Raw genomic sequence first — 27,705 nt, forward strand, 5'->3', positions numbered from 1 at the left:
TTGCTACAGTCTGTAGCCAAACTAAAACTTGATCCCATATTTGCTTGTACTTGAAAAATTATCCTTTCAATATTGTCACAACTGAAATTTGCAACCTATTTGTCTGATAAGAAAGTGATCACCTGAATTGGAGAATGTTAAAACAAAACACTCCAGGGAGAATAAGGATAGTTCTCCTTCAGAGGACACTTTGTAAAGCAACAGAATTAGAATATCCAGCTCTCCCTTATTTGGTAAGGATCTTGAAACACACATTTTTTCTGTTGATGAAGTTAGAGGTAGTACTTTTGTTTTGCCCTTGTGCCAACAAATGGCCCCTACAAGTCATCTGACTATCTAGGCTTTTCTTCTCGCTGTCGCATGAGGATGGGCCCAATTCTTCAAACACTTCTTAAAAAATAGGAAATAAACTTCTGTACATTTTCTTCTATGTTTGCAGTATGTTTCTGGCTTTCATGTTGATTTATAGAAATCATTAGAAGTTATTTCCACTAGTCAACATTTACTCATGCTGATTGTCCACTAGGTGAAACATCTACATGAGTAAATTTGGTGGAAACATGTTTTTACTTTTATTTCATGAAATCAGTTTTTCATTCACTCCCCATGGACTGGGTAACAGTCCAGCTGTTTTGAGGAGTAGCTGCTCAAGTCTGGTGATGGCCTGAAATGTTTATGAATACGCACAAATGTAGTAGTTTGTAGGTATTCCATTCATTTTTCATGACATCCTACTATAACTCCCATGCACTTGAAATCCTAACCCCAAACCTCAGATGGCGGTAAATATTTTTTTCTGCCTCTATGTGAAGATTATTATTCTAAAATTGCACTTTCTGATTCGGGGCAAAAGCGTGCCGAATTTAAAAATGGAATTAAATATTTCAGATGTAATCTACACGTGCAAACTAGTGTTTTGCAACAGGGGCACAAATCAGTAAAAATAGTCCTTGTGCAGAGATTGTTCTATTTGACTGGATCGGTGCCAGTTGTTCAGTGTAGCCACACAAGATGTTACATACAGTGAATCTTAAAGGAATGTGTTGGCACAGTCACTGGACATCTGAAATATGACCTAGATCTGGTCCTCATGGATCTGTTTTAAATATAATGAATCTAGTCTTTTGGACAGTTCATATTTCGCCAATGATTATGTACTTTCAAGAGAATCCTTTTTTCCGTCCAGCTTGTTGGTGATGATTTCTATAGTTGTGACTATGAAGTCACACCCACGTGCGGGACCCCTGGAGCATTAATAAAATACATATATCTATATATAGATATATGTATCTATATATAGATAAATGTGTGTGTGTGTGTATATATATATATATATATATATCCAAACAAACTTGCTCTGCAAGTGAGGATGCCGCACACAACGTTACTTTCCACCTTCTTTATTTCAGCTGGCAACAACACACTGAATCAGGCCTTGGCAGTGTAGAGTTTTCGCCATCTCACGCTCACTTGTGCAGAAAAACTCCAGGCCGAGGATGAAAGGAGGTGTTTCTTAGCACTAATAACTTTAAATTGGCCAAGCCCTCCCGAACATAGAAAAGGGAATTGAGTCCAACCCAAAAGAAGGCATTTCAGACTATGATGATGATGATGATCATGATGAGGAGGAGGAGGATGACGATGAAGATGACTCATTAGTGAAAGAAGAAAATGGTGTCTCTGTTCTCACTGTTGCAAAGTTTGATACATTTACTGCTGACAAAGACACTGTGCTGTTGGAGTTTTATGCACCATGGTGTGGTCACTGCAAGCAGTTCGCTCCGAATATGAAATAATAGCTCTAATGTTAAAGGCGAATGACCCACCCATTCCTGTGGCAAAAATATATGCAACAGTGGCATCAGCTGTTGCTCGTCATTTTGATGTCGGTGACTATCCAACAATCAAAATTCTGAAAAAAGGGCAGCCTGTGGATTATGAAGGAGCGAGAACTGAAGAAGTAATTGTTGCAAAAGTCAGAGGTGTCTCCTCCAGACTGGACCCCACCACTGGAAGTTACAATGGTATTGACAAAGGACAACTTTGACGAAGTGGTGTAAATGATGATGACCTCATTTTGGTGGAGTTCTATGCCTGTGGTGTGGACACTGCAAAAAACTAGCACCTGAGTATGAGAAAGCCGCTCAGGAGCTCAGTAAACGCACCCTCACCCATTCCTCTGGCAAAGGTGGATGCCACCGCTGAGAGCGAACTCTGAACCAGGTTTGGTGTATTTGGCTATCCAACTTTAAAGATCATTCGCCAGGGCAAACCTTTTGAGTACAACGGTTCAAGAGAGAAATATGATATTGTTGATTACATGATTGAGCAGTCTGGCCCACCTTCTAAACAGATGCAAGCCACCAAGCAAGTGCAGGAGTTTCTTAAAGATGTTGAGGATGTCCTAGTTATTTATGTATTTGATGGAGAAAAGGATAAAGCATACCAGCAGTATCAGGATGCTGCAAACAACTTGCGGGAACATTACAAGTTCCACCACACATTCAGCAGTGAGATCATGAATTTTCCTGAAAGTGGCAAGGGGCAAGCTAATGGTGATGCACCCAGAGAAATTTCAATCCAAGTATGAGCCGAAAATGCACACTCTGGACTTCAAAGACACAACCTCAGAGTCTAATATAAAAGTACATGTGATGAAACATGTATTGCCCTTGGTTGGACACCGAAAGCCTTCCAATGATGCTAAAAGATACACAAAGCGGCCTTTGATGACAGTTTATTACACTGTTGACTTCAACTTTGAATACCGTGTTGCCACTCAGTATTGGGGAAGCAAGGTTTTGGAGGTAGCCAAACACTTTCCAGAATACACTTTTTCTATAGCCAAAGAGTAGGACTATTCCAGTGAGCTGAATGACCTGGGTCTGAGTGATAGCGGCAAAGAGATTAATGTTGGGCTCTTAGATGCAAGCAGCAAGAAATAAGCCATGGAGCCGGAGGAATTCGGTTCTGAGGTTCTAAGAGAGTTCATTTTGTCATTCAAAAAAGGAAAATTGACCCCTATCGTGAAGTCCCAGCCAGTGCCAAAGAACAACAAAGCACCGGTCAAAGTTGGGATGACTTTTGATCAAATTGTCATAGATCCAAAGAAAGATGTGCTTATAGAATTTTAGGCCCCATGGTGTGGCCATTGCAAGTCCTTGGAGCCCATCTACACAGACCTGGCTAAAAAATACAAAAATTAAGAAAGCCTGATCATTGCCAAAATGGATGCCACTCCCAACGATATTCCCAATGACCGATACAAAGCAGAAGGGTTTCCCACAATTTATTTTTCCCCGAGAAACAAGAAGGAAAACCCTTTTAAGTTTGAATGCGGCCAGCGAGATCTTGAGACTGAGTACATTTGGGGAGGAGCATTCCACCAAACTCAGCAGACGCAAAATCGGGAGCTTTGAGGGAATACAGGGATCGCGTTTATTTCTAGTTGATGCACATTGCTAAGTAGATTATTGGGACGGATTTGTGCAATCCTGGCCAAATGTGAGGGCTTTGCAGTACTTTGTTGTGAAGTTGCAGTATCCAATGCTTCTGACCTGATATCTTCTTGGACCTTGATGAATGTCTCACTGTTTCCAATGTTTTGATCTATTATGGCAAAAAAACAATGATTTTTCTCTCGTTTTTTTTGTCCTTGTTTTGAAAGTTTCATGTTATTGATTTTCCAAAGGTTACACTGCTTACCACAGAGGCATATTTTGGTAACAATCGTTTTTTAGGTAAAAAGAAAAAAATGAAAGTACATTTGTGTCTTGTTTGCTTCTGTCGTTCAGTTTATCTTAATTTGTTTGTGGTGACGTTGCCTCCTTGTATAAGTCTGTTTTCTTTTATTTCAATTCATAATTTATTTTACATTCATAATTCATAAAACACAATACATTATGCAGGTAAGAAGAAAAAAAAGACGCAATGCGACCAGGACAACCAGAATGCAAGCTAGAGGCTATTCTGATTTGACAAGTCTAAAAGAATGTGCTAAAATGTTTGAATTTCGAGTTTGAGGATCCAGTGGCGAAAGGAATGTTATCCACTGTTGTTTAAGTCAACGTCTTCAATAGAAAGCAAATTCAGACCCTGCAAACACACTATTAAATCCTACCCTGGTTTAGGTAGTGAAGTAATAATGTTGGTTGTTTTTCATTTCGTGTCTGGCAATTAGCCCCATGGTAGAACTGGGTTATGGAAGCATTTACGAATGTTCTGCCCTCATTGCATTGTGCACCTTGTAGTTATATACTTCACATTCCGTCTATTAAATCCCAATTACATCTTTCAGTAGCTCGAATTTTCATGCTCTTATATTTGATGGGCATTGTAATTATACATCTGTTAAAGATTTACGCATAATTTTCTCCGAAAACTTTTGCTTTGCTTGGCGCTCACCAGATGACTTGTAGTTTTGATTTTTGATCAGTGAAATATTCATGCAACACCGTGCTTTATTATCTGTTCAAATGGCACACTATTCTGTGAGTGAGGCAGCAATCCCTATTTTTGGTCACAAGCCAGAGGAAACAAACTTGAATCTAAAAATGTGTTGTGGCTGCACTTCACCATTGTGGGTGCATTGTAAATAAAAGATGCATTATTTAGTTAGTGAAATTGTCCCGCACTGACAAAGCAGCAGAGATGAATTAGACTGCCTGCTTGTGCTAGTATTTGTATAAACCTACTAACTACTTCGCACCAACAGTGCTGTCCAATAGGGTTACACTATATTGTACCTTACCACTGTCTCCGGAGTCTAGATAAGATGCAAATAAATATTCCATTGTGTAAGCTTCCATCCAAAGGCTGATTATTACTCCATCTTGGGCCCCTCTTTACGACCTCATTACCTGTTAAAGGTAGAAACATGTCTACTATAACAATCTTTAGGAAAGCCCTAATGCTCAACCTGTTTAAGGTAATCTTTATTGAGATCCATGCCAAAAAAACACTTTTTGATAGTGTGCGTTACAAAATGTACTAATTTATTAATTCCAGCAAGAAACTTTTGTTGCAGGCTCATTTATCTCTAGCTCGTAATAGTCCTCATTAGCTGTTAATAAAGGTTCATTACAGAATTATGTCTTCTATTGGAGATGACCCTGGTTAAAGGAATTCCTCCTCAACTGTTGAAATAGACCGTTAGTCATCCCAAGCTCTTTCCGGTTCTGGCTCTTTAAACAAAAGTTCTCTAGGGAGCAAGTGTATCATCTGCTTCTGCCTCACAAAAATCCCACAGCCGTTGTATGACTACTTATTACATCAATGCGGACATCGCCTTATTTCCTCTATGGCTGTTCTCAGGACAAAATTAATGTGTAAAAGCTGGCACTGTTGCGGTTTTCTCCTTTATGAATGTCTTGAAATAGAAAGCTCATGTTTCAGAGTTGCTTAATGCCAAAGGAGATGCATAGGCGTCCAGTTCAAAGAGTAATTGATTTCCTTCTAGGCTTTCTGGATCAAATCTAGGGTAACTATCTTCGTTGAGTCACTACAGGTACTGCGTCAAGTCTTGAACTTTTCACCTTGAAGTTACGGTTTGCACAAATGCTAGTCTAATTCGTTAATTGGAAGCAAAGCAAAATGCATTAGGTAATGCCACAAAAGTTCAGGGCTGGAAACGGCATCCGTCATGGCCTGGAGAAATGTGATAACCCTAATCACATTTTTGAAAATAATGGACGACGTCCCCAAGCTCCAACATTCACCTCTGGATGGCATAACAATCTTTAAAGCCACCTTTTGTCAGTTATTTTAAAATCCATGCATTGAAATCCAAATTAATGCAGTGTTCACCCTTCATAAGTTGATTGCAATTCAATGTTGAGTAAGGTAGTTGTCTTCTGAAACTATTTCTGAACCTTCACCTCGTTGGTTGAAGCAGTTAGCACCTTGTCTTTCTTAATCTTACTTGCCACTCTATTCTCTTTTTCCACAAACAATTTGTCTCAAACTTTCCACAAGCAGAGAAGCCCTGAGTGCGGTCATAGGAATGTGAATAGTGAATGCAAAGACCGCAGTATCTAATATTCCATACTTCTGATGGCATTGAGGGCCCTGTATTTAATGTGTTCACCCAGCTTTCATTCAAGTGTACTGAAACAGAAGTTTCAAGTTGGTTTTACAAAATGTCTTCACATCACTTTATTTCTGTGAAATGAGTATTGGGGTACAAACCCATGGTTAGGTCGACAGTAGGTGCCTCCAGGCAGTGATAAGCTTGGAACTGTGCCCCAATAGAGAAGATTCAGAAGCAATAATTATTTGTATTCAAGGAGATGTTAAGTCCTCTCCTACCATCCAGGTTATGTTAGAAGGAAAAGGAAGAATTGTTATCAAATGAGTATTCCTTCTTCTTCATTTACCCATGCCAGTGATCATAGATATGGCTATACCCTTTCTCCATTAGCTGTTCTCTCAAGAGCAAGGACAAGGGAATGGTTAGTAGGGGCTCACTTTGCCACAGAATTTGGGGTAATTGTAACTTGATGCCGTAAATCCCGAAAGTCGAACAGTCCGAAGTAAAAACAAAATAATTGGTGAGAAATCCTAACAAGTAGTGTTCAAAATCAATCAGTTGATTGGTAACTCAATATTAGAACCACATTAAGAGAAGCCCAAGAGCAAAACCATTCTTTGCAAATGCCTTGATTCAGGGGGGCTCAGAAACAAACCCTCTTGTACATCCTTTTACATGTACCCTCAAGGAGAGAAGGGCCTTATTCAGATGATGATAGCAAAAACTGCTATCGGTACCCAGATCCATGATGTTAACATTTCTTAAACAGGCACACAGTCATCAATGGAAGGACACCAGGAAGCCACAAAGTGTCATGTTGTGCTACAATGATCTCTTTCCTGAGCTATATGCAAAACCGCATGGTACTGACAACAGTGCCCCAGATATCCACTAAAGAATCTCACAGCCAAACAGATTCTTGATGATGTGTAGGGAATGAAGAGGTGCTTTCTATTTCAGCAAATAAGCATTATGATCTTAGACTCTTTGAAACAATCCGGTAGAAGTCAAAAATATATGTTGGCACTTGTAGACTGTGACACAATATCCAGAGGCTTTTCTTTTGAGGTGTTACTCCGACACATGACTGATAGTCCCTTACCTTTCTTCCTGCGAACTTGGCTCTCTGCGGACATATTAACCAACCAAGAGAGAAACTCCATGTCAAGGTTAAAGCAGCGTCTCACCTCTTGCAATTAAAGACAGGCGTTTATCAATTGATTGATAGTCTATAAGAAAGGATTACCCATGCATTAAAGTATACGTTACAAAAAAAGCACCAATCGAGAATGAAGGAACTGGGATGAACTGCTGCTAGTTTTGTCTGCTCTTAGTACTCTGAATTCATCCAGAGAGTTCAGTCTATTTTAGATGCTGTTCAGTCAACAGCCCCGAAGTTTCCTAGATATGGCCAGGGAAGAGTGGGAAAGTGAAAAAGAGAAATCGTCTCCTCTAGTCTCTGATATACTCCAGTTGAATGTATATTTGGAGGATACTCAAAATCTACCTGCAAGAAAACTAGAAAAGCTCAGGAAGAGCAAAAAAAACAATATAGTAAGAGTGCTGTGCAGGAACCTCTCGGACCAGAAATAAGTTATTGATGTGGCTACCCAATTTAGAAAATATGACTAGTACAGTGGTATGGACCTTAAAAAGTATGAGATATCTTAGATTCTGTTACTTCTCCCATTGAGCAACTATATAAAAAACCTAATATCAAAACTTGCCGTAACAGTCTATTAAAGAAATGCGAAGATCGTGCAGTAGCTTTCCTCATTGAATTCTCTGCAAAATTCTTTCTTCATAAATATATATGTCCATATAGAGCTCCAAGATTGAGACATAGTGTGCAATTCTTAATCGCGACGCAAAAGGAGGATCTGCAACGACCATCTGAAAATACAGTGTTCTGTACCTTAACATAAAATGGAGTCTCTGAGACTATAGTCATACTGCAACCCTATAGAATTCTAGAGGCCCGGTGCAAAGCATGAGAAGCAATACTGCAATTATATATAATTGAATTTACTACATGTGATTAGTTATCTCCAACTGTCCTTGTACATAAATCAGACAAAGACAGCTGATTTTGTGTACGCTTTTTTAAAGTAGATAAAATATCCAAGTTTGATGGCTATCTGATTCGGAGAGCAAATTGACTCCGAGAATTGTGGCGCCACCCAGTCCCCCTCAGATTCTCTTAAATCCGTCAAACAGCCTTTTCCTCTCCAAAGTGGAATGTACCAGTTTAAAGTTCTTCCTTTTGATCTGCATGGAGCACCCACCAGCAACTGTTTAACGTCTAGAGGAACATCTACTAAGACCTTATGTAAAATTCACATCCGCTTATTTTCCCAACATTATTTTCAGTTCTACCTGGAAGGATTATTTACAACATCTTCACACCATGTTTTCCACAGTTATTTCTTTTGACCTAACAGGCAACACAGCTAGAGGTTTTCTGACTGTCCAGTTTATATATTTGTATTACACATTACAAAACTGGTTGATAAGGTTGCAGTTAAAGTTGAAGGCTTCACTTCCATACCTGCATTGACTACTAGGAAGACAATTACATCCTTTCTTGGGTTTGAAGGTTTCTGTAGACTGTTCATTTGCTCTTTCTCAAAGAATGCAGCTCCCCCTAAAGCATTACTAAAGAAAGTGGTCCTGCACAGAGTTTGACTCGTTCCTCAAGAGTTATATTATGACAGAGGGGAGAAATGGTGTTTGGCTATTAAATGAGTGGTAGAGTTCCTTTAATATCTGCTCGGCTGTCATGTGGCCTTTCTTACAGATCATTTCCCCCTGATCTGCTAGAGTCCCTTAAACATCATCAGTTGGTGTCATTTTGGCCATTCTTGCAGATCATGTATTCCTTGTCTGGTTAACTGCTCACAAATCTGCTAACAATTGAGTATAGTGGTGATTTTGGACTTTCCAGCCTTTTTCGTCTTGCAATCCAGCATCAAGACAGCTTATCCCCGGTTGTTGCTCTCTCTCTCTCTCTCCCAATCTTCAAGTGTGAACATCCCTCTCATCAAGGCATGTCAGGGGCTTATGTCATAATGGCCCTCAAAATGCCTTGATGCAAATAAACAGGACTTTGAATGTATGTATGCAATTTAACTGGCTACACTGTCCTCCATAGAGCTAGCTTTTCCTTCTGAACACTGCCACCACAAACCGAGACAGGTTATCCGGCAATCTTCCTACATAACACTCTTATGTAGGCTGCCATCTCCCGATAGGGCATTGCACTGAAGTAAACAAAGATGATGGGTGAATCCTTGAATTAATCTAAGCCACTAGTAATTACTCTGGTCGCATCCCAGCCCATCGTGTTTTTTTGCTCACCACACAGACCGAAGTCAGCCAAACACATATCACCCTTGGTCCTTCTCCCTGCACACACTACATGGAAGAAGAGATAATTTGCACCAACTTACTTTGAACTGAAGGAAGAAAGACAATTCAACAAGTGCAGACAAATAGCAGAGTGACTTATCATTAAGTTAGTTTTGGAATGGTCCCAGGATGCTACATAAGGCGAGAAGGGGGTGGGTTGGGTGGAGAGACGAGATTGAGGCAAAATGAGGACCTATCAAATTGAAGTAGGAATGGGAAGGATGATATAGGGCGGTTAGGTAAGTGTATGACTTAAGCAAAGGAGGAGGCAATCAATGTTTTCGGAGGTGAAAAAACAAAGACCAGAAAAAGTGTGAAAGCGAAGACATGACTCAGAGGGAAGCACCTCAGTTTAAATTCTATGAAGTTCTTCTGAAATGATGATCAATGGTTGAGGTGGCTTTCAAAGAGGAAAGGTTTTAGAACCTAATTACGATTTGGCACAGCGGCGATAGTGCAATGCCACCTTGGCTGCACCAAAGCCGCACAAGGACCGCTGACCGATTATGAGTTGACAATGTGCAGCTCGTAATACAGTTGGCGGTTGGCCGTTCCCAGGGCGGTGCCTTGACGGGGACGTCCATGCAGTGCTGGAACTGGGGGGAATACAGATAGGGGCCCATTGTGCACCCCTGAATGTATCCCAATAGTGGGGGACATGGGTACCCTAGAGGGCCCCCTTTGTACTTGCACCACCAGCTTTTTCATGGAGAGGCTCCGGCATGAAACGGCTGGCAGTGCAAGAACTCAAAATATGCTGACCGGGACTGCACCAATCCCTGCTCAGCATAATGCGTTGTGGTGCTCCTGCGCCACCGCCAGGAAACTATTGTTTCCTGGCGCTGTAGGCGGTCCACCACCAATACAACTTTGTAAGTAGTAATCGGCAATACGGGGAACCGCCACTCCTGTGTCACCGCAAGTGTGCCAGTTGGTTGCATGACTTGTAATTAGGCCCTTAGTCTTTTAGAAAAAATGAGTCACGATTTAGGCTGTCCGTTTCACCAGTAGTGAGCTCCAAATCTATCTGGCAGTTTCGATTAGCAAAAAAAGTATGACGGATCTCAAAATGTGATGAGCACTACCTCTTCTGGATTCCAATACATCACTGCATCATGATAACAGTGATTACATCTTCATGCAGTATTGCCACAAAATGTTCGCAAGCTGGAATAAATCAGATCGATATTAGCCATACATTTGTGTGGATTTTGGAAATGGGTTAGTAGTTGCCTACCATTTGTGAAAAAGGCTTCACAAACCAACTTTACAATTCTACAGATATAGTATATATTCAATAATAAGTAGACATCGCAGCCATTCGCACTCAGCACAACCTTTTAATTGTTAGCCCCCAGTGCCTTAATTGATTGAAAACTGGGGCTGATATTTAGAAGGTCGTGCTGAATGGGAAAGGCTGTTATGTATAGTAATTATGAAATATATGTATTGCATCATAAGAACTAGCAGGAAAGCAAAAAACAAACATTGGTAAAGCCAGTAGGTCTCATCTATGAGGGCTATTGACTTCGGCATACCAACCACTGAGGACATTATGTACATGAGAACTGACATTTCGGCCACGGAGTGAAATGTGTTATTTGAAGAAAAAAAATTGTTTTTTTTAATTAATTTTTTTACTGATGCAGTGATTTTTAAAAAGTTTTTTTAAATAGAAATCTAGAATTACGCAATAAAAATAAAAAATCTTTTTTTAATACTTATTTTATTGCTAGGGGCCCCCTTTGTGTTCCTATTCCTCTTGAAACTCATCCCCTCAACCCCCAAATCATCCTTCCAGCCATTTGAGAACCCTCCTGGATAGGTTCATCCTGCCTCCTTGTACCTTTTTTCATTTTCCCAACGTGTTACTCAGTGCAGTGTGGTGGGTAATGGAGAATGCATCAATTTTTTTTAATGATGGCCGCCAATTAGAGAACGGTGGATTTGTGAATCTGCAGCGAAATTCATAAATTCACAATGCACAAACTCGAGCCGCAGGACCAGATAATCTACCTGCTGTGATAATTAAAACTCAGACTGGTGGGCACAATTTCTCTCTCAGATGTTTTTAGCTGTTTTAGATTCAGGAATTATCCCAAAATCCTGAAGGGGGGCTGTTATTAGGCCTCTGCACCAGAAAGGTGATAGGAATGATCCTAAGAACTATAGATTGATTAATCTGCTAGATATTGGAGTGAAAGTATTGTCGAAAATAATACTTTGCAGATTGAAAGACTAGGTGGATACACATTCGATCGTACCAGTCGAACAAGGAGGCTTCAAAGAGGGGCACTCAATGATAGATCATTGTTTTGCCTTACGGGCATTAGCACATAAATCCATGGAACAGCAGGGTAGATTATACTGCTGTTTTGTTGATTTCCGTGCAGCATTCAACCTTGTGGATAGGGCGTGCCTTTGGAAGACGCTAAGATGTCATAATATTCTGGAGGATCTCCTAGCAATAATTCCAGAGTTGCATAGACAGAACTGGGCACAGGTCATTAAAGATGCAATAGGGGGTTTGACTCCGGAAATAGCTATAAACAATGGCCTCAGACAGGGTTGTGTATTGGTCTGACTTCATTTTCAATCTTTCTCGCAGACCCACCATCTTCCTTGATGACCGATAGAAGTGCAAGTCCAAAAGTAAATGGGAAGCAGTTATCCAGTTTATTGTACCAGACGACTTAGTAATATTAGATCAAACCGAGTTGGATCTGCAAAGAAAGCTAAATGCGTTAGACACATATTGTGCATCTAAACATCTTACAGTGAATATGGATAAAACGAAAATTCTGTGCTTTGGAAAGAGAAATCAAAAGTTTAATTGGCCTTTGGAGCAAATGAAATTAGAGATTTTCAACCAGTATAAATATCTTGGAATATGGTTTAACAAGTCTCTAAAATGGACCAACGCACCTGGAGGCCAAGAAAGTTAAAGCTCTAGCTTAAGTTTGTGGGCTGAAAAATGTCAATCGTAGCTATGGCAACATGTCCCATAGACCACTGCTGAAGGCCTTCAATGCAATGATCCCCCCACAAATGCAGTACGGTGCATAAATCTTATGTTTAGCAGGGAAAAGTAACGAACAGCGAGGAAGGGAAATGTTTAAAAGCACTAATGTCATTACCTAGCTCATCAATGTTACAGTCAATTAGATTAGAGCTAGATGTGACCTCTTGGGATGTCCAGATCCAAGTGGGTTTGCTAAGATTCTGGAAACGGTTGGGAACAGGAGAAGAAATGAAAGTGTCACGATTGTGTATGGAGGAGATTCAGCAGAGTGAACTTATGTGGGCGTACGAAATAAGAAAGAAACTGTATTCCCTCTGTGAGAAGTGGAAATGGACCCGCAGTCCCTGTATATTGCTGAATCAAAAAGCGAGCTTAAAATCCTATGGAAGGAATTGTCTAGACTGAATGATATGGAGTATCAATTAAAAAAAAGTGTCTGTGCAACCCATGATAAATAGCTGGTGGAAAGAAAATTGGTATCCCTACTTAGACACCCTACCAAATCAGGGGCTTAAAATGGAACTTTTAAGGGTGAGAATTGGGATCCATCCAGCTCGGCCAAAGGACAAAATAAACAAGCATTGGCATAGCCAATAGGTCTCGCTTTTGGGACCTTATAAGTATTTAGTTATGCAGCACAATATCCTTGGTGCAACAACATTAACTGTTGCATGGTTAAACACTTATAAGGTCCCAAAGGCGAGACCTACTGGCTATGCCAATGTTTGTTTTGTCATTGGATCAGATAAATAATACATTAAGTAACATTCCACCTACAACAAGCCAGAACTATTTGCTTTGTCAATGGTTATAGCTGCATGAGATAAATAAGCAACAACTATTGCTTTGTTCTATATGATATTGGAAATGTTTCAGATCTGAAATGATAAGACTTTGACATTGCTAAAACGAGTCTCTTTGAAGTTACAACAGCGGCAGTGAAGGGTGGTACTGCTGCAGAGTTAAGATAGGTTTTTTCACCCTGAGGGGGAGGGCAAAAATGGAGAGACCAATAGGGACCCTTCTCAACACCTGCTTTTTAGAACTTCTGGTGCTGAGCAGCGGCCAGCCCCAGTCCACTTAAAGCCCTGCATCTTACCTATGGCAGGGCACGTTTTAAATTATGCCCGCTTAGTTAGGTGATTATGGGGATTTTCCGAATTTCCAGTAGACCTCTAAGTTCTCCAAGTACTCCAGAGGCCGCGCGGCTTAGTTAACTTTGAACAATTCCTGAAGCCAGAAGTTCCTCGTAATATGAAGACGTCATTAAGCTGGTCATTAAGGTGGGCTGACGCTGACACCTGAGAGGTGGCAGCGAGAAAAAAAATTGCCGCTGCTTGACCAGTCATCTCCTTCCTCCGCACCTGGAAATCTCCCTCTGCTGCTTCTGGGAGCAGGAAATAGAGTAGACTGTTGTGACTCAAAAAGGACTTCTTAATGGACCTCTTTTGTCTACAACTCAGCAAAAGTTCACAATTAAGGTGAAGAAACACATGTAAATAGAATAGGGAAAGATGAGTGAAAGGAAGGAAAGGGGAGATGAAGAAACGATGAAAGAAAGCTATGACGAGTGATAGAACTGATGAGCGGGTGGATGAATGCTAGGGTGGATGAATGAATAGTTTGATTGATAGGTGAATGGAGAAGTGGATAGATGGGTAAAAAGATGGCAGAGTAAATGGAAGTCTGAGAGAATGGCAAAACTGAACAATTGATGGATGAAAGCCTTTACTAATGGATGTCTAAGTGAAAGGTTGAATGTATAGGCGGATGGATATATGGATGGATGTATGCATAGATGGCAGATGTGTGAATGGATGGAATGGTGAATAACGGAATAATGACTGAATAGATGGCAGGATATAAAGGTGAAACGATGGATATCAGCGGGTGAATGGAAGGGTGAAAGGATGAAACGATGAACAGATGATTGGATGGAAGTGACAACGAACTACTTCAGTGAAGGTTTGCCTTTATGATCCCTGGATATCAGGGTTACCAGAGAGCAAGCCAGGTAAGTATGTCAGCTGGGGAACCAAAAAAGACTGACAAAAATGCTCAAACCAATGCCGCTACCTTTGTCTACTCTGTAGGCTCTGTGTTTCCATCCACTCACTCGCTTTTCTCTTCTCTCTCCTACCTGCCTGATTACTTTCTCACTACCTCCCTCCTCCCTCTCTCTTTCTCTCTTGAAGCCTCCAGGTGCCTGTTATAAGAAACCTCTAGCAGTTGGAGAAAGTGACAGAGATGTCAGGAGTGGGGGCTTTCAAGGCCTCCAAGAGGAGAGGGTGTGACTAACAGCCAGAGCTGCCGACTTTGGCAGTGGGGAGCCACGTTTGAGTCTCGGCTTCTGGCTCAACATCCTGTGATTCTAGGCAAATCACTTAATCTCCCTGTGCCTACCAAAAGTGAATGTGTCATTGTGTAAGGTAACTGGGGCTCATGTAAAGCGCTCAGCTACCTTCGGGTCGAGTTCCCGCTATATAAAACTGCCCAAAAAAAAAAAAAGCATTTGCACTGCAAAAGGTCTCGCATTTACACAAGTTTGAGCTATTAACATTGAAAATAATAATGCTTTATTTTTGTTTTAGTTTTTAAAACAAATAAAAAGCATTGTCATTTACAATGCCAATAGCTTAAACTCGTGTAAATGCGAGACCTATTGCATTACAAATGCTTGTTATCTTCTCGCTTCTGTCTCCATTAAATCTCTAATTACAAGAAGCAGGCAATAGGTTGCTCCCATCATCGGTGGTGGGCCGACTTTGCTTTTGGAGAAAAAATACCCGTATAAAATGCATCATCAACAAAACGAGCACCTTAAGGACGCGTTTTACATAAACTTAGCTGTTTGGGCAACTATTTTGTTGTAGTTTCATTAAGCACACTGTAAAACTTATTGTTGGGACTACTAGTTCAAATAATATTTTAAGGAGACACCAGAAGTTCTGACAAAATGAGTGGTGTTTTTAGGTTTATTTCCACACAGACAAGCAGATCAGATCAACCTCGCCTAGTGACTACTGTTACTCCTAATTAGGGCGAGATTTTTGCAGGAGAACAAATCTATTATCCATCTGCAATGCAAGCAAGATATCGGGGCTTCGGCACAGTTAGAAACAACACATTCCCCTACAGAAAAATGGAAACGCGCGTTTCCAGCTAATGAACAAACTAATCATTACCCTACACAAACACACAATTTTACCTGTTTGAATATCAGCAGCAGGATCTCAATCTTGACTGTGAACCATTACTGATCAAAGGCATTTCCTGCACCCCAAGTACAAGATCCTAAATTCTGCGAAGGAGACACCTTACTACCACATCCCAATTGGCTCTGGTTAAATAATACAGCTTCATACTGGTTCTTCCCTCTAATGCTCACCTTAGCCATGAGATTTAATTACCATAGATATTTAGCTTGAGTATATTTATTTATACCCCCATTTTTCCAACCTTGACCAAATCTACCAGGAATCTTACAAATGTTCCAAGAGATTGCGTGCTACCTACCGGGCAATTACCTTGGAAGAGTTAAACAAGTTTAAGACACTGGTTATTACCCATATCAGCAACTCAAAAAAACTGTTATATGTGGACAGAACAAACCTAGGGAACGAAATCAGTGTATTTGATTTGCCAAGTCACGTGATATGCAGGTCCACAATAAGCGTACAGGACAGCAAACATCAAAGTCGTCTGTTACGTAAGTAATCTGGGATGATTCCCAAATGTTCGTATTTCTTTACAAAAGGTGGAGTCTAATTGTTGGCAGTGATATAGGAATATCTATGTTTTATTACTAAATGGAAAAAAATGTACATGACGAAACAGCGGAGAATGAAATGTCAATGATCAGAAAATGTATCAGAGACAGCTGTTATTTTATGTTTCAAAAGGAAACCCAAAGTCTGGCATAAAACAATTAATGACATGAACAGAATATAAAACTGTCACACTTATGTATAACCTCCACCCTGTTCTCAAACATTCGTGCTACATTAGTCTGTTTCATTTTGAAGACTGTCAAATGCATGTGTTGACTGCTATCCACTGTTCCAATAAAGACTTTGCACAACAAAATTAAGAACGAAAACGTTACAATTCACTCAATGTTATGAACTTAGTGCAGAACTTTTACTAAAAGAGAAATACGTCAGCACTGCTTTAAAAGACAAAAGAATGCACACACAGTAAGATCACTGCAAAATGTGGTGCGTTTGGCTATCTGGCATTATTGAAAACAAGGAAAGGCCCATAAACATCGGTAAAATAGAACACTTTCATTGTTGCTGAACCGGTGCCTCTTACCAGTGTGTAGGAGATGGTTACCAAGTTTGTTAAAATTGTACATAACACTTTTTCCGTGGGGATTGAGAAAGAGCAACGAAGCAATTTAGAGACCTTGAATTTTACGGTTAAGAAAATAAAATGTTTTGTCACATGATTTGAAGGAAAAAAACGTTATAAAAGGGGGTATAGAACTCAAGAGAAGAACATACAAGTAACACAAACCAAATGCAATGCTATTTTGTCTGCCAAACAGTATAATTCTTAAGGGTCTTCAGGTGGCAAGGCGTGTGTGTATCCACAAAGAGTATTTATTTTCAAGTCAGTCTACTGTGCTCTGGCACAGGGCTCCAAGTAGACGACTGTCCACCACGTTGCTTCTTTCAACTAAATATGTGCATCAATGAGTAATGGAATGCCAGCAAGGAAATATCAGCTCCATCTGTGTATCTGAAATCTGCGAGAGTGGCCATCCAAATTTACACACCCACTGCAGAGATTTATGGTAGACATAACAGTCCCAATTCTAGTTGGCCAACAGACTTCAGTCCTACCATTCTATAAAATTATTTCCAGCAAGTTGATGGTGTTAATGTTAAATAAAGTGTTAACAAAATGGATCAATAGGAATAAACAGAGCTCCATAACTAGACATCATTGCTAATGTATCCACTAACCAAATTCGGCACAAAAAAAAAAAGAGAAAAAAAGAAGGACCTTGACTCCAGCAAAGCAAACCCCGAAACCTTGAAGGGTGCAGAGACCTACATGGCTACAGTACCATACACACAGTACAAGTGCCCTTGTCAATAGGTGGCAAAATAACTTGGAAACACTAAAATAGACCAGAGGGTGTGGGAGCATTGCCAAAGTAATCAGCTGGAAACCAAGAAACACAATTGTTAAGGCTGCCATTGAAGGAAGTTTTGGTATGGAAATACAATAGTCTTGTCTTTGGACAGACGTTGTTGGCCAGATAAGATGAATGAAACTCTAACCACAAACCTTTGCGAGCCGCAGCAAGCCTTCTTTAAACCGAATGAAGCAATAAGACCTTCCCACTAGAAAAAAATGATTGATCTGTTGGGGGTCTGCCGACCAGCAATTCGTTGCATAAATAATTTTCTCTGCAACGCAGGAGGGTATTGCAACACAAAGGAAATGTTAGCGCAGTCAACAGATCCGTACCCAACAGCCAACAGAGTGCACTATAAAATATAGGACATTAGAAACGACCAAACACGAACTCAATGCCAGAACAACTACACACCACAAAACATGATTACAGCCGATCCCATGTACGGCTTTCGCTTGCCCATGTGAGAGCAGTACCGCCCTCTTGTGGCCATCTCTCTCAAAGGGTGGTAGATAATAAACATAACTGCGAACCCTAACCAATGAAAGATACCTGCACTGCTCTGCTACATGTATGCCTGTATTTTTAATGAACTTTGCAGGCTAGACCACAGCCAGTCTCGGTTTACGTTTGAAACAAAAAGGTTTGTAAAGGAGTTTAAATAGTTCCACTTTAAAGGCGGGTGTACAATTATTTATAGGTCATCAATGTCAAAAGACTAAGCTTGATGTAGGCAATAAGGCAGTGCAGGTAATTTGGGGAATTGTGGTTTGCACCCCGTGCTTAGAAGATACCGCAAAGAAACTACCAACCACCCCGTTAAGTGTCACCCAGAAGCAGTGCTGTGTGCAACCGGAGACTTGTCAAATATTAAACCACAACTCCCACAGTAGCATGGCTGGACTTTCATTCGCTGCAGCTCTTCGAAGAAGGTACAGCTCCCAGACTTCCCGTGTGCATAGAGAGCGGGACAAGAAACCATGAGGCTTTGGTCAGCAGCGCCACGTCAACCCGGACTGCAAACACGGGATTCAAGCACAATTCATCGACAACTAAACTGGAATGGGAATGAAAGGCTTATGCAGAAGAAACCTTGCCAGAGCAAAGGTCCAGCGTTCCTTCCTTTCCCTTAAACAGTCATGGCCACAATTCCACCGCACATGAGAATGCACATACGGGAACAGAACCAAACTATAACTGTTCTACCTCATGTATACTGAAAACGTACACAAAATATCCTCTGAGTTAAAACAAGTAATAGAAAAGGAAAACGATACTTGTACCAACGTGCCAAACAATAAACATGTTAATAAAATCCTTCATGCCCGTAAGTTTAAATTAGTGCTTACCCGCTCTACATGGAATTAACGTGCATCCGCGATAAAGGAATTGTGCTCACGAAGTAAACGAGTATGGAGAAACCCGGAAGACGCCGGTTTGAAATGACGTGCGAGTGAAATCGCCACAAAAATAAAAGACGGACTGGACTCGAGCGGTGAGAAGTGAAATGTATAGCGGACCAGAGAGGGAGCATTTCTGAAAGGAGTTCTGCCTCCTGATTGGCTGTTTAAATAGAAACCTGTGGTGCGCGCGCACCACAGAGGAGCAGACGCGGGAATCGAAACTAGTGGTGCGCGCGCACACCAGAGGAGCGGGGCAAGGGAGCGCGAAGACGCCGAGACGAGGTAGGGGATGTGTGTGTAAGTGCCGGGGGTTCTCTGCGTATGTGTGTGCGTGCGTGTGTGTATGCGGGAGGGGAGGGGGTTCTGTATGTATGTATGTGTGTGTGTATGGGGGGAGGGGGGGCTGTATGTGTGTTGTGAAGAGCCTGCCGGAATCGGAGCGCGTGTTGACACGCGCGACCTGATCCCGGCAGGCTGCTGCATGCGTGCGCGTGCCAGTCTCTTGTCCTCTCCCTTTCAGTCCTTGAAAGCCAGAATGATGACAATAGTCTCGCTCTGCGACAGCAGGCCTTTGGCCTGCAATCGCAGGGCGAGACCTAAAAAGGAATTGATGGGTCCAGATAGCAGATGCACATGTAGGATCAGTATGAAATGTAATTGCTTGCATATATTAATGGATTGTCAAAAATTAGTAGTCCAGCGAAAACAGTTTTTACGACCGATTTTCATAAAATATAGTATTGGGACCCGTCTGCAAGCAATCAAGCTCCTCACTGATGTGCATCACCTTGGTATCACCATAGCTGCGGGAAAGTTTATCCAGGATGTTAAAAGGTTGTTCATGGAATAGAGAATGGAGAGTTAGATTGAGTAATGAGGAATGAGATTTAAGTTTTATCCTTTTTAACATTTTAAAACAGGTTTTAGTGCAATCGATTTTCTTATGGGATATTTGAAGGTTTTTTAGCTGCTGTATGAAATTGGTTTAATATGACTATGATGGAGGATATTAAAATTCATAGTTTTTAGTAGAATGAGATGTTGTTTTCGTAATTATTTTAAGAATTTAAAAAAAATGTGTATTCTTTGTGGTTTAAAGATCAATGGTCTAAATAAACTTTATTCTGACAGACTGACTGACAATGCACAACGGGAGAAAGAGCTCTCCCGTCTAATAGTGTGTCTTTATTTTTTAATTAAAATTCAAAATCCTCTGTGCATTTCCAAATCTATGGAGGATCCGCAAATAGTCAAGGTTTCTAAAACTTAACCTCTTCATACCAGACCAAAATACTTTAAAATGCTTCGTTTTTCAAACGCCGCTGGATGGATTTACACCAAACCAAGTGAAAACATTTTCTTGAATAAAGTTCTGTTTACAAGCCACGTTTGTAGTAATTCTGTTCAGCTGTTTTTTTCTTCAGTATCGAGATGTAGTGAATCTTATTTGGGTTAAAATGAGAAATATCACTTAAGGGGCCTGGACAAAACTTACCGTCAGGCCTCTTACAAACTTGAATAATAATGTTTCCCAATATATCTGGAGCTCTCAATTAAATGAACTAACCCAAGGAACATCTCTTAAGGGTTCTTTAACCAAGCCACAGCTCCGATGTAATCAGTTGTATCCTACTGAACACAAGATCTATGAGCAAACATAAGTCTAGAATGTTTGATTCAAATTGCAAACCCTGACCTTGTGTTCCTTACTGAAACCTGGGCTAACTGTGCCTCTGAGCCGGGCTGGAGCGCAGCTGTTCCGACAGGCTACCTTGTAGCTCATGTAGACAGGGTAGGGACAAAGGGGGGAGATCTAGCTATGATCTACCGATCCCATTACATGGTTAGGGCCAGCACCAACGTTGGAAGCTGAGGCGATGACATTTAGTGTAAAAAATATCAATCTTGAACTCTTCCCGGTGCTACGTATCTATAGGCCTCCATGGACGAGACCCTCATTCACTAGCTCACTGCAGACCTTCCTGGAATCATGCTTCGATACTTCCACCTTCCCAGTTTTGGGTGATTTTAATTTTCACTTAGAAGCAAGTAATGACTCCGACACCTCCTGACTGATAGATTACCTTGCAGGCTATGGGTTGAGTCAGATCGTATCTGCGCCAACGCATCAAGCGGGCCCAACTCTGGATGTCATTTTTGCCAATCAACTCTTTGAAGTGGTGAGTGTGCGACCAGTACCCTGGTCAGATCACTCTACGGTCTTTAGTGTTGAGATCCCAACAACTAGTAGCTGTTGCAGGAATAGACCTTCCTTGGTCAAATCTCGCCCTTGGAAATTAATTTCAAAAGAACGATCTTATAACAGCTCTGGCGAAGAACCCCCCGCTATAGCAGACTCCAATGCTGCAGCTAGGAACTTTGAAGACTGGCTAAGTCTAGTAGTGAACAGGCTTGCACCGGAAGTCACTAAGCTCCCCAGGAGAAGACAAGCTACGTCAGTTTGGTCCTCGGCTGAGCTTAGACAAATCAAAGTCAAATGCAGACGTAAGGAACGTATCTGGAGATCGGATTATAGCATGGAACATAGAAAGGACTATACTACAGCCTTAGAGGAATGTAAGACTGCTATAAAACAGGCTGAAAAAAATCCAGGAGGCCAAAAATTCCTCCAAGGAACTATTTACAACTGTGACCGCTTTGTCAAAGTGCCCACAAGACACTTTATTTGCGCCTGATCAAAACTTTGTGGACAAAAAAGTTAAAATAGTATACAACGAACTCCTGAACATAGCAGATGCCCCGGGTGGGAACTTCGAAGAGGTGCTGGAGGATACTGCAATTCAGTGTAGTTTGTCACGGTTTTCAGTGTTAAGGGTAGAACAAGTTGCAGACCTGCTGTTACAAACTAAATCTGGCTCCCCCTTGGACCCTTGCCCCCTTTACATACTTGATTTGGCCCCGAAGAGGTCAGTGTGTCACCTGACCCCCTATTAAATGAGATTATGAGTTCAGGGTTTTTTCCACTTTGTTGGAAAAAGGCCTGCATTAGACCCATCCTGAAAAAAGCCACGCTTGTTCCCTTGGAGGCTAAACATCCTGTCTCCTGCTACCCTCTAAAATCCTGGAGAAAGCTGTGAATTTGGAATTGACTGAGTATCTGGACCACAATAACATCCTTGATTCCACCCAGCATCGCTTCAGATCTCAGCATTCCACTGAGTCCGCCTTAAGGCGCTAACCTTACTTACATCCTTCCTGGCATCTAGGGAACAACTAATTCCCTGAAACGGACTTCAGTCAGGAAAGTTCTACCTCCTGTGTGGAGTCCCTTAGGGGTCGGCCCTGTCCCTGACAATGTTCAATCTGTATGACACACCACTGGCCAGACTAATAAAAGATCATGGTCTTACGCTAGTGTCGTACGCGGACGACACCCAGTTAGTGGAGTCAGTTACGTAAAGTGTGGACATGACAGCTGTACGCTTCCGCAATTGTATCACAGCAGTGATGACGTGGATGAATTCAAACTTCTTGAAGCTTAACTAAAAAAACTGAGGTCGTAGAGTTTGGTTAGGAACCTTCTGTATGGAGCCAATTATGGTGGCCCCCTGAAGCCGAGACGTGTGCTGTCCCCATGCCCAAGGCCAGGAATCTAGGCTTTCTGATTGACAAAGATATAACGCTCGCTCCACAAATAAATCAAGTCTTCTGTGCTTGCTTCTTTACGCTGAAAGTTCTGGGTAAAATTCTTCCATTTATCCAGTATTATGGGTGTCTTTCATAGATTCACATGCCTGAATCATTCCCCGTCATCGAGATGGGAGCCCCGGTAATAGAAAAGTAATGTCCTATAGACATACATAGAGAAAAGTAGGCCTAAAGGCCTTGCCTTAGTAGCCTATCTATGTCCTTTTGTAAAAAGGACCAAAATCCTGAAGGTAGCCAATCAGCTACCACCTCCCTCTAGAACCTTCCTGCCAGGAGCCTCAGTCTCTCAGATTTTCTACCGCACGTTGTGCTAGGGAGTCCCCACCTGAGCTCTCCTCAGGTTTCTTGGATTTATCTCTTTTCTACAAAAAACGTGGATTATTTGCTTCACCAATGGCTGAACAACAGAAGAAAGGACTGTTTAGAGCCTGTTCATCTTGTGGTAAGAAGAGACTGCACGTCGATGACCAGCATGAAACTTGCCTCTACTGTCTTTACCCTGATCATTCTCCAAAAGAATGTAGGATTTGTAGAACATTCTCTACTAAGACTCTTAAAGACAGAGAAGGAATACTGCTCCTCTGGTTGAACAGACTCAAAACCAGAGATGATGATTTACTGTCCTCGGAGGGCAGTGAAATGGCTTCAGTTTCTTCGAAACTGTCCTTGAAGAGGCCAAGGGATGCTTCCCCTAGCCATTCAGACGTTCCTCATAAAAAGACTGCCACAAAGTCTTCTGAGGTAAGATCTGACACGTCTATGAAGGATGCCTCCACCTTCAGAAAGCCAACGCAGTCATCGTCGACGTCTTCTTCAAGAAAAACCACCTATGTCACCACGTCGACGACCACAGTATCGACGACGATGGCGTCGTCGGCCTTCTCATCAACGACGACGACCACCCAATCGTCGACGATGGGTAAGCCACTGTCATCGATCATACTGATTAAAAAGCAGTCGACATTCATCAAGGCTCCGTCGACGTCACCGTCGACGACAAAACAAAAAACGGCGACACCTACACCGTCGACGAAGATACCATCGACGTCAGGCACACCGTCGACGAAGTCATCGACGACGGTAGGAGTACCGTCGACGCCAAAGTTACCATCGACGACGAAAGCACCGTCGACGGCTAAAACACCGTCGTCGACGAGAGCGACGACGACGAAAGCACCGTCGACGACCAAATCGTCGACGACGACGACACCGTCGACGACCTCATCGTCGACGACAACATTGTCGACGCCATGGAAAAAAGCGGAGTTAATTCCATCAAAAAAGGTTGCCAAACTCCCTATTACGCCAGATTTGACATCGCCCAGTAGGGTTAAAAAACTACCCCCATCTTGTCTGTTACAAGATGATGAATCAGAAGACGACCGATTCGATCAGGCTACTAGTCCGTCGGATCTCAATGTAAAATGCCAGAGTACAGACGATGATGGAGATGAGGTCATTTTTACAGAAGAAACTGTTCAGTCTCAAGTGCATACTCAAGTTACTCCAATGATATGCCTTCCAGCTGCGATAGTCACTGATCTTCAATTTTTGATCGACGACTACAAGAAACGATTCCCAGAATCGTCAGCGGCCCCTTCCACGGAGAAATCTCAAGCGTCATCCAAACCACAACAATCTCCAAAGTCAAGACCAACACCTTTGGACATTTCTCAAGACAGGGAAACAGTTCATAACATCCAATCTTCTGATGAGGAAGAGGATGTACCTGAGGAAGGAGAGGTTCGAGACGACCTGTCACATAACAGAGACGATGAGGATTATGTCGCTCATTCTCCAGCCACTCCAGAACCCAGCACTTCAGACTCTCCACCAGTGGGTATCGGCGGATTCCACAATTTAATAGACAGAGCTGCCACTAGATTCCACATGACCATGGAATCAAAGGAAACAGATTGTTTCTTATATGACTTTAAAGATCCTATAAAAAAGGCGGCTAGATCAATTCCCATAATAGATCACATCTTGGGAACAAGGTCAGCAACTCATGCAAACACCTGCATCGGTTTCAATAGTGGTGCCTAGACTGGATAAAAAGTATAGGGCACCGTCAACTGCACCTACGTGCCTTAATGCACATCCAAAGCCGGATTCGGTAGTCACCCAAGCCGCTCAAAAGAATTCCAGAAATCCATCCTCGCCACTGTCAGCACCACCAGACAAGGAGGGCAGGAAATTGGATGGCATCGGCAAACGTTTCTCCACAAAGTCAGCTATGACGGTAAAGGTGGCCAACACCATTGCTCTGCTAGGCAGATACAATAGACAATTATGGGAAGATATCGTTCCATATCTAGCAGATGTACCCGAAGACTTGAAGGATGAGGTTCAGTCACTCCTTAAAGAAGGACAAATGTCAGCGTCGGAGATCATTGATTCCGCTGTAGATGTCGCCATGACGGGCTTCAGACAGCTGGCAGGCGCAGCAGTTTTGCGCAGACAAGGATGGCTCAAAGCGACATCCTTCCGACAAGAGGTCCAAACCAAAGTTTTGGATATGCCCTATGACGGACAACATCTATTTGGGGAAAAAATAGATGAGGCCTTGCAGACGATCAAGAAAGACACTGACACTGCAAGAGCTCTTGGGACTTTACAATTCAAGAACCAGTCCTTTCGAGGGCACAGAGGACGGGGTCAGCCCTCAAACAGAGGATCATATCCAGGAAAATCCTCTTATTCCTACAATCAAAATCGCTCACAATATCAGCAGCGACAGCGGCAACAAGGTCGTCAAACCTCCTGTGGAAGATCGAACTTCAGGGGTAAATCCCAGAAGAGAACGGCCGGCGGAAGACACTGACCATTTCCCGCAGCCAGTCCCCCCACCGTCTTGTCCACTCAAAATTGGAGGAAAATTGACACACTTCCTCCACAACTGGAGATCGGTAACGACAGATCGGTGGGTACTCCAATTAATCCAACACGGTCACACATTGGATTTCGACTCAATCCCACCGTTAACTCCTCCTCGCAAACTTCCACACAGGCACCTTCGTTTGCTCCTGCAAGAAATCTCTTCAATGCTGAAGAAGGGAGCAATAGAGCGAGTCCCATCAGCTCAAAAAGGGAAGGGATTTTATTCCAGCTTCTTTTTAATTCAACAGAAAAAGAAGAAATGGAGGCCCATTCTAGATCTCAGGGCACTCAATGCCTTCCTGAAGAGCCAATCGTTTCGAATGGTGACTATCCAGGAAATCCTAGGATCCCTAGAGGAAGGAGACTTTATGACGTCTTTGGACCTGCAAGACGCATATTACCATGTCCCAATACACAAACGCCACAAAAAAAATTCTACGATTCGAAGTAGCAGGTCAACACTACCAATTCTGTGTTCTCCCATTCGGCCTCAAATCAGCGCCACGCATTTTTACAAAGTGCCTGGCTCCTGTGGCAGCTTTCCTGAGACAGCAGAATCACCAGGTCTTCCCCTACCTGGACGACTGGCTGGTGAAAGCACCATCTATCACAGACGTGCAAATGTCTTCCAACGCCTGTCTCGATATTTTCCGGCACCTAGGTCTGACTCTCAACTACGAGAAATCAACCTTACAACCCGCCAGAATTATAACATTCCTGGGGGCAACTCTAAACACCATTTCTTCCAAAGCCTTCCCATCTCAAGAAAGAAAACTGATGGCTCTGGCTACCGCAGTGTCTTCAAAATACACCATCAAAGTCCGAACTTTTAAGTCCCTTCTAGGGATGATGTCTTCTTGCATACTACTCATCCCTCACTGTCGGCTCAGAATGCGCCCCCTTCAGGAGGCCCTGACCAAACAGTGGACCCAATGTACAGGTTCTTTCGAGGATCACATAGTCATCACTCGACAAATAACCAAGGCCTTACTTTGGTGGACAACGAACAAGAACTTATCGAAAGGTCTAACGTTCTTGATACCAGCAACTCCACACGTCATAACGACGGACGCTTCCCTAGAAGGATGGGGTGCAGTCCTTCAGGAATTGCAAATCAGTGGCAAGTGGACAGAACAAGAGAGGACTCTACATATCAACCTCCTAGAACTAAGAGCAGTTCTACACTCTCTACAAGCATTCCTCCCTCGCATCAAAAACTCAGCAGTACTTGTGAGGACGGACAACACAACCACAATGCACTACTTGAACAAGCAGGGAGGGACACGTTCACTGACACTGTCTCGCGAATCGCAAAAAATTTGGAACTGGCTGCTACTCAACAACATCAAATTAACAGCGGAGTATGTCCCAGGAAAAGACAACGTCATAGCGGACGCTCTCAGCAGACAGAGGTCACTGTCCCACGAATGGGAACTGGACCAACAAGTTCTGAATGACATCTTCTCGGAATGGGGGAAACCGCAAATAGACCTCTTTGCCACCAGGGAGAACGCCAAATGCCACAGCTTCGCAAGCTGGCATCCCCAACCGAAGTCACTAGGAAATACATTTTCCATCGCCTGGCGCAACGTGTTTGCGTACGCATTTCCGCCATTTCCCCTGATAACCAGAGTCATTCGGAAAATGAAAATGGAACACTGCACCTTGATTCTCATTGCCCCATACTGGCCGAGACAGCATTGGTTCACGGACCTCCGTCGCCTCTCAGTCCAACCATCAATCCAACTGCATCAACATCCCTCTCTACTCTCGATGTCCAAAGGCCAAGTACTCCACCCGAATCTGAAATCTCTCAGATTATCGGCATGGCTCCTGAGTACCGAGAGTTCTGTCACCTAAACATCCCGCCGGAGTGCAGGGAAGTCCTATCTAAGGCAAGAGCAGTTAGCACAAACAAAACTTATTCCTTGAAATGGAAACGCTTTTGTGTTTGGTGTAAAGACAACAATCTCCATCCTTTCAAGATCACTCCAGAGCAGCTACTGCCTTATTTACTACATCTGGCGCAAACAGGACTTGCACATGCCTCCATTAAAGTACATCTGGCAGCGATCTCCCGCTTTACGAGAACTTCGAAAGGACCTTCCCTATGGTCCAACAGATTGATAAAGCAATTCCTTAAAGG

The 27,705-nt window shown here is 42.3% G+C and overlaps 1 protein-coding gene and 1 pseudogene across 8 annotated transcripts in view; both read left to right on the forward strand.

The window, feature by feature from the left end:
- The window catches only part of PDE10A (phosphodiesterase 10A), a 1,305,213-nt gene that overhangs the window by 622,862 nt on the left and 654,646 nt on the right, over window positions 1-27,705 (forward strand). The gene's annotated exons all lie outside the window — the stretch shown is intronic.
- Window positions 540-27,686, forward strand: LOC144761340 (protein disulfide-isomerase A4-like; annotated as a pseudogene).

Source organism: Lissotriton helveticus, chromosome 6, assembly GCF_964261635.1.
Source record: "Lissotriton helveticus chromosome 6, aLisHel1.1, whole genome shotgun sequence".
Taxonomy (NCBI): domain Eukaryota; kingdom Metazoa; phylum Chordata; class Amphibia; order Caudata; family Salamandridae; genus Lissotriton; species Lissotriton helveticus.